Source organism: Gigantopelta aegis, chromosome 4, assembly GCF_016097555.1.
Source record: "Gigantopelta aegis isolate Gae_Host chromosome 4, Gae_host_genome, whole genome shotgun sequence".
NCBI classification, from domain to species: Eukaryota; Metazoa; Mollusca; class Gastropoda; order Neomphalida; family Peltospiridae; genus Gigantopelta; species Gigantopelta aegis.
The window spans coordinates 118,541,436-118,555,500 of NC_054702.1; the positions used below are offsets into that span (position 1 = coordinate 118,541,436).

General features: G+C 34.8%; 1 protein-coding gene and 1 long non-coding RNA gene across 2 annotated transcripts in view; one reads left to right on the forward strand and one right to left on the reverse strand.

The window, feature by feature from the left end:
- Nucleotides 1-14,065, forward strand: part of LOC121371907 (cytochrome b5 reductase 4-like) — a 93,789-nt gene that overhangs the window by 9,836 nt on the left and 69,888 nt on the right. The gene's annotated exons all lie outside the window — the stretch shown is intronic.
- LOC121371908 lies at nucleotides 818-6,747 on the reverse strand. The gene is made up of 3 exons (XR_005957843.1): nucleotides 6,446-6,747; nucleotides 1,839-1,889; nucleotides 818-901 (listed from the first exon to the last, which is right to left on the reverse strand). It is a non-coding gene; the product is annotated as an uncharacterized LOC121371908 (long non-coding RNA).

The following is a 14,065-nucleotide window of genomic DNA, read 5'->3' on the forward strand; positions in this document are numbered from 1 at the left end:
TCGAAGGCAGTGGTATGTTCTGTCCTGTCCAAGGAAAGATCATATAAAAGATGACTTGCTGCTTTTGAAACATGTAGAGAGCTTCCTCTGAAAACTATTCGTCAGAATTAATTATCAATTTAATTTTTTACATCCAGTAGTCAGTGATGAACTAATTATTAAACAAATGAAAATAGGCAGCAATCTGTCCTTGGAGGTTACATTTCAATATTCTCTGGCAATTGCTGTATTAATGCCACCGCTTACACACCCTATCTGTAAACTACATGTAGCTGTCCACAAAACATAAAAATTGAAGCACAATAGTCTTAACAAACAAAGTGATGTTTCATTCTGACTCACTAATATATCCACCGGCCTCGGTGGCGTCGTGGTAGGCCATCGGTCTACAGGCTGGTAGGTACTGGGTTCGATCCCAGTCGAGGCATGGGATTTTTAATCCAGATACCGACTCCAAACCCTGAGTGAGTGCTCCGCAAGGCTTAATGGGTAGGTGTAAACCACTTGCACCGACCAGTGATCCATAACTGGTTCAACAAAGGCCATGGTTTGTGCTATCCTGCCTGTGGGAAGCGCAAATAAAAGATCCCTTGCTGCTAATCGGAAGAGTAGCCCATATAGTGGCGACAGCGGGTTTCCTCTCAAAATCTGTGTGGTCCTTAACCATATGTCTGTCGCCATATAACCGTAAATAAAATGTGTTGAGTGCGTCATTAAATAAAACGTTTCTTTCTTTCTTTTTTTCACTAATATATCTGAACAGTTTATGCAAACAAATATTTTATAAATAATATATTATTTATTTCCAACTGTTAGATTGGATTCTCTCACATCCATTTTCCTCAGTTATGTCCTGTTCAGTGTCATCTTGATATATGTCATCCAACATTCAGATGGGATGCTGAAAAACAAATGTAGTCTGGATAGATCTGCTATGTAATTAGCTATTGTTTATTATTAATGTAAACATTTAGTTCTTTCTGTTAGTTTTAAAAAGACTACCCTAGAGAATCATAGCCTACAAAGTTTCAGGTGTGGGGAATCAAAACTTCAAGAGAAAACAAACTAATTTTCAGTTAAATTTTCAAGTTTACTTTTTTACCTGGAATAGGGCTTTTCTTGTTCCAGCCAGTGCACCACGACTAGTATATCGAAGGCTGTGGTTTGTGCTATCCTGTCTGTGGGATAGTGCATATAAAAGATCCCTTGCTACTAATGGAAAATTGTAGCAGGTTTCTTCTCGCTTAATTAATGATTAATTAATCATCGGCTATTGGATGTCAAACATTTGGTAATTCTGACTCGAAGTCATCAGAGGAAACCTGCCACAGCTTTTCTAATGCAGCAAGGGGTCTTTTATATGCACTTTACCACAGACAGGAAAGCACATACCACAGTCTTTGTCCAGTTGTGGTGCACTGGTTAGAACGAGAAAAAGCCCTGCATGCTTGTCAGTGACCATACATGTGATGTCAGATGCTGTTCAAATGTAAACTGGAAGTTACTTTTTTTATTATTAAAATGTTTAATTCAAGATGCTCACTCAAGAATATGGGCGGACATGGAAGAATTGAAAAAAAAAAAAAAATTCTAATGTCAAGGAAAGTGTAAAAGTTATTATCCTGAAATAGATGTTTTAAAAATTACCAACCAACTGTCATGCAGAGATTGCATTTCCTACTAACCTGATAACACATGTTAAAGTTAATTTCCAAGTGATCTGGTATAATCAAACATTTTTGAATAATTATGTATAATGGCTTGTGACATTGAAAGACCACCTCTTATGCATCAAGTCATGCATCTTAAAACAAGATTATTGTTTGCTAAATACATACCAGTCACAAATATTTCCATAATATGATGACCAGAATGCGCTGACGATTTTTCTGAAGAAAAAAAAAATATACATATATATATAACTTGTGTTTCTTGTAATCAAAGTGTCCATTTCATCCTCATGCAAACCAATCCATCCCCAAAGGTAAGTCAATATCCTATCCAAGAATTTTCCTGTATCAGTTTAAGAGTTTTATAGTTTTTTTCAAAAGAGAAGACAAGCATTTTGAAAAAAAATTAACTGGCATGGGGCGAAAAGGCTTGATACCACACCCCAGTCAAAGTAATATGAAACAATTTTTATAATATAAATACAAAATGCAACCAAAGATGTGTTGTACATATTTGGGGGCATCCATACCGACAGTTGGGGTGAAGTGAACAGAGTAAATATTTTAATTTTATATATATTCTCAGCAAACAATAAGTATGCATCGATCGGCAATTGTTGCATGATTTCGTATGTATTTCATCTTGATAAGTGCTATCCTGTTGTGGGATGGTGCATACATAAAAATACATTGCTACTAATTAATTTTTAGCAGGTTCCCTCTCAAAAATTATATGTCAAAATTACCTGTTTGACATCCAATAGCCAATGATTAATAAATCAATGTGCTCTAGTGGTGTCTGTAAACAAAACAAACTTACTTTTTGTATAGACAATGAATCCATGACGTTTTGCCCCCAGTTTGACCCCATGTACCAGTTCGCTTGTTCACCCCCAACTATTTGTCAGTTCGCCCCCAAATCCCAATTATTTGTTACTTTTAAACAATTACTGTATTGTTTCTTTAGAGGCATGTTAAACCGTGTGTGTGTGTGTGTGTTTCTTTTCTTAGAGGGGAGGGATTGTCGTCTTTCCACGATTTGGTTGGATCCTGAGTCAGTGCGGGCACATTTGACATAATCATCAGTGATTAATACATATAAATCTTTATGGGGGTGAACTGGTACCTTTGTGGGGGCGAACTGGTTAAGCACGCGAGGGTGAACTGACATCCGATTTGGGAGCAAAACGTCTGGTACCCTAAACAATTGAGGTTTATTGTAGCCCAAACCAAATTTTACTTTCAAATAATTAATTTTGTATGTACAAAAAAAATATGAATGCATGACTTTGCGACCCCAAGCCTGATCACCAGAAAGGATTATGAAATAGACACATTATGTTGCTTGTTTTATAAGCTTAAAAAAAAGATCAATTAATAACTATCTCTAATCTTACATTAATTCTAACAAATATTTAAAAATTTTGTTGGGGGTGGGGGGGGAATAAGGAAGACTTGCCAAACAACCAATTCTCGGAACCGGGGTGACGTCACACGGCCTAGTTACCGATCATCCGAGTCTTTGGGGGTGAAGCAAAGCCTTAGTGATTACTGGTTTACATAGAATAAAGCTATCATATTAACTTTTTACATGCCTTACATATTGTCATTTATTTTCTGTAGCTAACACATAGTTGCAATACGTCTTATGAGTATTATAACAGCTTGGGTTGCCATATAAGAGAAACGAACAACGGGAATCTGAATTAGTATAATCTATATTTAGTACCGATGTGTTTCCGTGTACTTTGAATGTCGAGGGAACAATAGGTTGGGCAGAATATAATTTTTGTTGATGCAATTTTCAGGTAATGTTAATTATTAATATAATAATTATGATGTGGGCTACAAAATATATATTTTGTATTTATAATAAAATTTGTATGCATGATTTAAGTTAATTATTTTTATGATTTAATAATTGTTTTATTTCCAATTAAACAATGGCAAAGTTGTTACTTTACAACTTCAAAATTACAATAGTATTATTGTCATATCTTATTATATAGATGTATTGGCAACAGTATAATGTTCCACTGAATACATTCTTTTATTCTTAAAACAAAAGACAGTTTCTTGAAATAATGAAATGCTTTTGTTTTTACAGATTGCAAAATTACCACATGATGTTGCCCTTCCTTACCGGTTGAATGTAGGCAAAAAGAAAATAGCAATAATAGAATATAGCCATCCTCAGACCTTGACATCTAGGGGGAGCAATATCTCTCTCTACTTACCCATCACACCTGAGATTAGTTCAAGGAGAATAATATATAGTTCCCTTTGGCATGTGAATTTATATACATGTAGTATCAATATGGTAATATTTTAAATTGCCTCTCCCCCCATAAACTACGTTAGGGAGCAAATAATCAGTTCCCTCGGTTATTTTCATGTCGAGGTCTACAACCTAATAAAACAAGTGTTACCTCGTCTAACAAACATGCAAATGTTTTAATAATAGGGTTTAATTTTAACTTGGTATATTTAGTAATAAAACTCAAAAACTTACCTGAGTAAATAATGGCTAATATATATATAATATTGGTGTTGTTTTATATCTAGTCACAATGGATATTGCAGATATTTTCTTGTTCAGTCTTGTGCTGTATTGGAATTGTTATTGCAGTTCAATTTAAGTAATATCTACAAAACTAATTTTTAATAGTATACAGCTGGAGAAAGGAGCCAAATGTCATGGTTGTTAATAAACTGATCTCTATCGGTATGCCTTCTACTAGACTACACATATTTAACCTAAGTTGCTTTTAACCCGGGTTAAATTACCTCATGTAGATTCACTTATGTAGCATATTCAAGGAAAATATATGAATGAGATGGTTAAATGCTATATTCTCCATGTCAAACAGTGTTTTCAAAATGGAAAACAAATATCAGATATGGCAGTTGACCATTCATTTTATTGCAGGTAATTCCTAAAGCAGATTACACACACAAACACACACACACACACACACACACTGAACTGTAGAACACCATGAAACTACATATATATGTAAAAAGGTAAGTCCTCTAACTTGAACAAGCAAAATCTACAAATGTACCACAACCACCAAATTACATTGATCCACAATAGAGTAGATTTTAATGTATTTTTAGATTTATGTGTACATGTATGTATGTGTGTGTGTATATATATATATATATATATATATATATATATATATATATATATATGTATGTATGTACATATATATATATATATATAGAGAGAGAGAGAGAGAGAGAGAGAGAGAGAGAGAGAGAGAGAGAGAGATACTGAAACAAAGGCACACACATTATTTACCCTCTGCACCAAAGTAAATACTAAACACACTGAGAGCTCAGAGAGAGAGAGAGAGAGAGGGGGGGGGGGGACTACCTATATTTTCTTACTGCAGGCATGCTACAGACACATTTGCAAAAAAAAAAAGAAAAAAGAAAAAGTTTAAACAAGAATTTAGGCCTATATTATAATTATTATGTGTGTAATTTAGCAGTATAAACTTTTATTTTAAAATTTAAAAAATAAATAAGATGTAGTAGCTGTGGTATGGCAAAATAAATACAAGTATAGATAATATTCAAGCAACTAAGATTAAATGAAAAATAAAGACCACACAAATGTAATGATAAAGGAATATACTGTTTATTCAAGAACTGGATGCATCGTTTTGTTTGGGGGGGGGGGGGGGGGGGGGGGTCATGGAAGACGATGGAATTGTGCATTTTATTTACAGTATAATGTGGGATTTTTATCACTGCACATGCTTTAACCATTTTGTTTGCTAAATTAATCTCTGTTGGTGTCAACAAGCAACAACATTAAAGTCAACGTAGTCACATTCTGTGAGGGAAGCCATGGAATTCCATCAGGTTTGTCGTTTTAATGACCCTACCCACAAGCGGCGCCTAGTCTCTTCTTTTGGAAATTTGTAAAACGATATTTTTTTTTAACATCATGTTATGTTTTATACAGCCAACTGCACAACATGTTTTAGGCATCGTGACCATTAACTGTTGTAAATGATCGACCAAAGTTGCCTCATTTCACTATCAAACCATATGTAACTAAGGAGAAGCTTCACCGCGTCACATGATAAACAATGGCGGCCAGGGGTCGAAGTACCCGTATGTTCGGTTCCGAGAATTACCTAAGCCAAAATCATTTTTATTACCTAACATAATATTAGGGGAGGGGGCGAACCCTCTAATAGTTGGGGGTGAACTGACTGGGGGTGAATTGGTTTGGGGACGAAACATATGGTACCCCAAAACAATATATATTACTAAGTAAAATGAAAAATGACTGCTACTTGTGATACTTTAAATAAATTAAACCGATTAAAACTAAATTAATTTGTAAACAAAGACTGCTGACCTATCAGTATGTGAAACTGGTCATGTGACCTAAATAGCCCCCAAAAAGCATTACTATCGTTGTAAAAATCTGTACCCATCGGTGAAATAACAAAAAAAATTCTGTAATAAATGCATCAATTTGGCATCTTAAAATATTTATTTTGCATTTAAATGTATTATTTATGATGTCAACGTGATCTATGTGTATTTAAATTGCCCCCGAAAAATATGCCTTGATCGGCCATTTTGGAAATTTTCTGTGTCATGACCCAATGTTGCATCATGTAGAACACGCTATATCCGTTCGATTGTCATCAAACATCACACAATATTAGAACAAATACAGTTAAAGATGTCAACTTATATATTAAAGGTGTCTAGAATAAGTAAGAAAATAGTAAAATCATGTTTACCTTTTTTCCCTTCCAAACGTGACGAAAATAGTAAGACATCCGAAACTTGACCGAAGTTCTTCATTTTCCGCCATAGCCAAGTATTCGGTAATAAACTGTGATTGTTTCTGTTCAATCAAAATGATCTCATATCAAATTCATAGTGCCAAATACACAATGTTTTGTCATTATATATTATTAAATTTATTTGGGCAAACTGCAAATGGCGTGTTTTTTCCTGTTGTTATCTCTAAGCCAATCAAATCCCAGGTATGACTGTTCAGGAACCGACCAATCATATTATCGCTTTTAACCTTCGTTGGTCTTTTAAGACGACACAGACTTATATTATAATAATAATAAAATTATTATTATTATTATCATAATTATGTACTAATCTAGCGCCTTTGTGGCCTTCTGTCTATTAAGCATTATAAATGATTACTCTGCATATAATGAAATAAACAATGTAATAACAAAACACAACGTACTTATTATCCAGATTCCAATTAATTGAATTATAAATAAATAGAATTTAAACGTACAGATTCGTGAGTAAAGATTTCAATAAACATTTTCAAGAGCCAGTGTTATGCATAATTTTATACTGTCTTTATTATATTATAAATGAAAGTAATTACGTTTGCAAATACATTTTAAAACAGACTTACGCTGACCGATCTAGTCGGATTATGTATGCGACATAACACAGGTCCGTACGCAGGGTGGTGTGGTGGAGGGGGGGGGGGGGGGGAAGGTGCGATGAGTGCGTATGGCATCACCATTTTTTTTTTTTTTTTTTTTTTTTATACCAAAGCTCATTTTTTCTAGTGAATATAGATAACGTTACCTAAAGGTGTGGGGGTTTTGGTTTTTTTTTTGTGATGATCCAATCACGAAGAATTCGCCCCCCCCCCCCCCCCCCCCCCCCCAAAAAAAAAGAATTAAAAAAAAGAAAGAAATCTTGCCTATGGATTGTAGTTTCTATAAATGGATTTGTGAGGACCAGGGATGGGAGTGATACACCAGCTTACTTTATTTTTCTTCCTTGTGATTTAACAAAAAAACTAACATTTTTATTATGTGTGTGAAAATTCAGATTAAAAACCCAAAACAAAATCAACCTTAATAAATAATAGACCAAAAGTAATGATACCTGAAGGGGGGGGGGGGGGCACAATCTGTTATAGTAATATCAATTCATTTTAATTAGTTTTTTGTGCCTATTTTCACACAATCTGGTAAAAAAAAACAAAAAAGTGGTGGTGGGTGGGTGTGAGATGTACAGCATGAATACAGCATGGCTAGCTGGAACAACAGCACTGACAGCAACTGCCATGTATGTGTGTGTCTGTATTATTATAATAACAACAAATTAACAATAATTATGATTTTTTTTAAAACTATTTTTATTGACTTTATTTTTTTTAAATTATTTATTTTATTATTTAATTGAAATTATAATTATATTATTATTTAGCAGCAATATATATATATATATATGGGATGTGAGTGGTAGCCTACCCTGTAATATTTCGTTTTTAGCCCACCACCCCCTAAAATAAATCCATACTGTGATCGATAAACATTGTGATGGGGATCACCTCCCCCCCCCCCCCCCCCCCCCATCAGCTACTTTTTACAGATCTTTATTATGACAGGTGTGTCGGGGTGGGGGAGTCTATTGAAAGTGAGGAGGTAGTATGGGATAATTACAAGATGATCCTGTTTTAATCATATATAACCATATGTATCAGTATATCTTGTAATTATCCCATACTACCCCCTCACTTTCAATAGACTCCCCCACCCCGACATTTTTTTATATTTTTTATTTTTTTAAATTATCGTAAATACTATCTAAATCTGCTACATGTATGTTTGGTTGTTTAGCCAATGTTCCCAATGAATTCGATAAATCCTGTGAGAAGTTATGAATTTTTAAAAAATAACCATGAAAATGTCTTGGACTGTTTTTTCCCCATTCATTTGGAACACATCATTTCCTTTGCAAAAGGACTATCTCCAAACTAATTGTTCACTTATATTTCACTTATAGAAACGAACAAAAAATTTCTTAATTCCAGTTCACTTATACCACTGATAAACCACTTATAGGTGAAATATATGTGGAGTATCAGTGAAGTATCCGTTAACAATTGTTTTCACTTATACTTATACACACTGATACTTCATTTATACCAATATATAGGTAACTTATAAGTGGCGTATAAGTAAAGTATATTCCACTTATAAGTTTGTATAGGTTATTTCTGTAAGGGTTATGCAATAGGCGAACTTCTTGGTCTATTTCAACATTGAAAAACCAGGTGGAAAAGTGCAGTCAAGGCGAACTTGTTGGTCTATTTCAACATTGAAAACCAGGTGGAAAAGTGCAATAATAAACTCTGGATTGTATACTAGTGGGCAATTCCACGAAAAATGATACCTCTAGAGTGAAATTTGTTTCCCTGTTAAGCCTTTATTTTTCATATAGAATTATATGTTTTAATTCAAAATTGTGTCATGTGACCTGGCAGCCATCTTTAATTTGTGCTATTTTCTCCTAAGAATAGAACCCAAATTGCACTGAAATCTTTTTTAAAAATGCCATTAAAATTTGATGAATATGATAAATGTAAGTATTGCATTTTGTTTCTAAGATCTTAATGGTAATTCCCAAACAACACAACTTAATAAATTTGGAATAGATTTTTATGAATAAAAACTTGAACTTATAGCATGACCTTTGTAACATCTTCCACAGATAGACATACAAAAATAACACTTACACTTCACAAATATATATATTCTGACAACAGCACAACATGACACAACACAGACATAAGATAATCACTACAAGAATAAATTAACACGTGATCTCGGGAGACTTTGTTGTACAACCGAGGGAGTAGCTAATTGTATTTAACTTGAAGATATTACATTCCTCCCTTCCAGTTCACTGTTACTGTGAATTAAACAAAAACACATTACAAATTATTGTCCATGTTATACTTCAATGTTCATCAAATTTAAAGTGAACTGTTAATTATATTTATCTTGTAAATCAGAATGTTCAATGTTCAAAACAAATGTTCTTGTTTCCTGTTAACTATGAACATGTTCTAAACATTAATAACGTGTTTACACAAAACATTAACCACCACTATAATGAGGAACTATGTGCTCCTTGCAACTGACCAAGGGATTATTATGCCCTTTTTCACACAGGTCATTGCAGTTACACTATTTAACCAAATCTTTGAGATGTGTTGGTAGACACCTTTCACGAACAGGATAACGTCTCTCTTGCACATCCGGAGTGCCAACTACTGGATTCTGAGCTACTGGAACAGAAATTGGTATAGCTTCTGATGAAGGTGCAGTTTCAATAACATCATTGGAAACTTTGTCCCCTTCAGTCTCAATCAAAGGAATAGATGACTGTATTGGTACTTCAGGTATCATTTCTTGAACCCGTTCAGAAACACAACTCGGAATCTGATTATCATCGTGATCGATCTGTTCGACACCTGACATGATCTTGATGACGACGGATCATACGATTATCATGATCTAACCTGACACGAAATGATACTGGTCCAGATTTTTCCACAATAACACCTGATACCCATTCGGGTTTCCCCCTGAAATTTCGAATATATACATGTTCACCAATTCCGAAATTTCGAACACGAGAATGTTGATCATGTGTTTTCTTTTGATACTGTTGTCTGTGTTAAATTTGGATGTAACAAATCTAATTGACTGCGAAGCTGTCGACCCATCAAAAGTTGAGCGGGTGATTGTCCAGTTGTACCTTGTGGAGCATTCCAATAGCTTAGCAAAAACACCAGCCAATTTCTTTTAAGTCTTCCTTCCTTCATTTTATTAAAACTTGTTTTAAAAGTCTGTACTGCTCTCTCAGCCAACCGTTAGACGCTGGATGGTAAGGAGCGGATGTGATATGTTGAATTCCATTTCTTTCACAAAATCCTTTGAATTCCATACTTGTGAATGACGTACCATTATCACTCACAATGACTTCTGGCAATTCATGATTACTAAATGAAATGTGTAACATGTCCATTGTAGTTTGAGAACTTGTAGAAGCTACAGGATATATGTCCAACCATTTAGAATGAGCATCCACAATTATGAGCCACATTTGATTGTGAAATGGTCCTGCATGATCCACATGACTTCTTGACCATGGTCGTTTTGGCCACTCCCATGGATGAAGTGGAGATTTAGGAGGAGATTTTTGATTTAACTAACAAGTATGACATAATCTTACTGTCTCTTCAATTTCTTGATCCATTTTTGGCCACCAAATCAAGCTTCTAGCCAATCCTTTCATTTTAGTCATTCCAGGATGAGTTGTATGAAGTTCTTTCAGTACTCTCTCTCGTCCTTGAGGTGGAACAATTATTCTTGATCCCCAAAGCAAACATCCATCTTGTGTACTAATGTTTGGCCACCCTTTCTGGGTATATAGCAAAACTTTGGACAAAACTGGATCAGAACGAGTCCACATTTTTATTTGTTTAGCATCAGGTGGTGTTGATTCCAAACTTTTCAACATGAGAATTACCTCCCCTGGCAAAGGAACTGTCTCTGGAAAAGAAGGTAACGGCAATCTGCTAAGTGCATCACTATTTTCATTTTCTTTGCCACTTTTATATTCTAAATGATAGTCATATGCTGCTAATGTCAAAGCCCAATGCTGTAGACGTGCAGATGCCATAGATGGTATACCCTTGTTCTCACCAAGAAGACCAAGCAAAGGCTTATGATCAGTTGTGATCCTAAAACTTCTGCCATATAGATATTGATGAAATTTCTTAACTCCAAATATCATTGCTAACCCTTCTTTGTCTAGCTGTGAATAGTTCTTTTCTTTTCAGCAGGAGCAAATGTTCTTGAAGTGTATCCAATTGATATCTCATCACCGTGTTCCATTACATGAGACAAAACTGCACCAACTCCTTAAGGAGAAGCGTCGCATGATAAAATCAATTTCTTCTCTAGATCATAATGTACCAATAAAGTATCTGAACATAGCAAACGTTTAGATGAATCAAACGCTTCTTGTTGTTTTGACGACCACCTCCACACCGTATTTTTCTTCAGCAAATCATATAGCGGAGCTAACATCGATGACAAGTTTGGAAGATACCTGTGATAGTAGTTGACTAAACCAAGGTAGGCTTTTAACTCTGTAATGTTTGTAGGAACAGGAGCATCATGAACAGCTTTAACTTTGGCTTCACATGGTTGAATACCTTGTTCACTGATTACATGTCCAAGTACCATCATTTTCTCTACCATGAACTGACATTTGCTTCTTTTTAAACATAAGCCAGACTGTGAAAGTTTCTCCAAAACTTTAGATAAGTTTTCCAAATGTTCATCATCATTTGAACCTGTTATTATCAAATTGTCCAAGTATGCCACAACATTTGGTATGTTATGAAACAAACATTCCATGGTACGTTGAAAAATTCCTGGAGATGATGAAACGCCTTATGGAAGACGCTGATAACGATAGAGTCCCCTATGTGTATTTATTGTTACATGTTCACTTGAAATATCATCCAGTACCAATTGTTCATAAGCATGACTCAAATCAAGTTCAGTGTATTTCTGTCCTCCGCCTAACTTAGCATAAAGATCATCCACCTTTGGTATTAGATAAGAATCCACTTTACAAGCCTTGTTAATTGTCATCTTATAGTCACCACAAATTCTTACCGTAGAATCAGATTTCACAATTGGAACAATTGGTGTAGCCCAATCTGAAAATTCAACCGGTTTGATAGTCCCTTGAGCTTCTAATCACTCCAATTCAACTTCAATTCCCTCACGTAGTACATACGGAACTGGACGACTTTTCATAAACACTGGTGTGACACCTTCCTTTAGGTAAATTGTAGCCTTTTTCCCTGTCAGTGCACCAAGTTCATCTTTAAACAAATGATCATATTTCTGAAGAAGTTCATTCAGTGCAGTATGATCTGTTGATGAAACTTTATTTATGCCAAATTTGTTTTGAATTTTTCCCCAATTCAAACGAATCTCGTGCAACCAGTTCCTACCCATCAAGTTTGGACCATGAGCAACTATCAATAATGGCAATGTTTTTTCTTGATTCTGATATTGAACAGAAACATCAATCACTCGCAGTGGAATAATTTTCTCACCTGTGAAAGTACGTAATATAGCTTTGGTTTTTCTCAATGTCTTCATTGATCACAGAAATGGATGCGCCTGTGTCAATTTCCATATCAATTTTCTGACCTTGAATGTTGAATGAGTCTTGTATTTGAGAAGAAGCTTTCTTCTTACCATCAAGTGTATACATAGAATAACATTCTTCTTCCTCCCCTTCATCTTGAAGTACATGAGTTTTGGAATTAAATTTCCTTGAAAGCTGCTGCATTTTGTCTAATTTTGTTGAACTAACTTGACTGTATTGTTTTGCACGACACACTGGTTTAATGTGACCTTTCTTACCACAATGATTACAAGTTGCATTTTTAAACCAACATTCATCTGTACTATGTTTTCTACCACATCGAAAACAAACCGTTTGTGTCTTTGATCTGTCAAAATTAAGTTTTTGCAATTTATGAACAGTGGAAACACCAGCTGAATTGGCATGCACTGTTTGAGAAATATCATGAAAATTTTTTGCTGCAGTTTCCATCGCTAATGATGTATCTAAAGCCGTTTTGAAAGTTAAGTTTGCATCTTGTAACAACCGTTGTTGAATTCTGTCAATGTTTATGGCTGCTACCAGTCTATCGCGTAGATTGTCGTTTAGCTGTGCACCATACTCACATTTCGCTGCAATACTGCTTTACTTCACTCACAAAAGCAGATACCGATTCGTTACTTCGTCGCAAACGTGTATTGAATTTACATCTTTGAACAATAATGTTTGGTTTTGGACACAAATGATCTTGAATTAATTTTCCAACTGCACGTATGTTTTATCACCTGGAAGTTCTAGAACACACAAGCTATGCATCAATTCATAAGTTTCAGCACCAACCACGCTCAGAAGAATAGATTTCTTTTTATGCGCATTGTCAATTTCGTTAGCATCAAAATAATGACCTAAACATTCAACATACTGAGTCCAATCATCTTTTAAATTAAATTCACTTACCTTGCCGTAAGTAGCCATTTACACATATCTTCAGCAGTCCGTGGAGCGCGTGCAATGTCACGTGACTTGAAATTGTTTTTTCTTCGAACAAAAATGTCACACTTCAAGTTAGTCGAAGAAAGTCAAAAATTAATTTCAATGCACAAAATCCTGTCCTCGTTGCCAATTTGTACCATCTTCCCTAGATAGACATACAAAAATAACACTTACACTTGACAAATATATATATTCTGACAACAGCACAACATGACACAACACAGACGTAAGACAATTACTACAAGAATGAATTAACACGTGATCTCGGGAGACTTTGTTGTACAACCGAGGGAGTAGCTAATTGTATTTAACTTGAAGATATTACAACCTTGTTGCGTCAGTTACCTTTTGAAGCTTAATTTTAATATTGCCCTCCTACAGTACTACCATATATTTTTGTTTGTTATATATTCTCTTAGTGGTGCCATGGT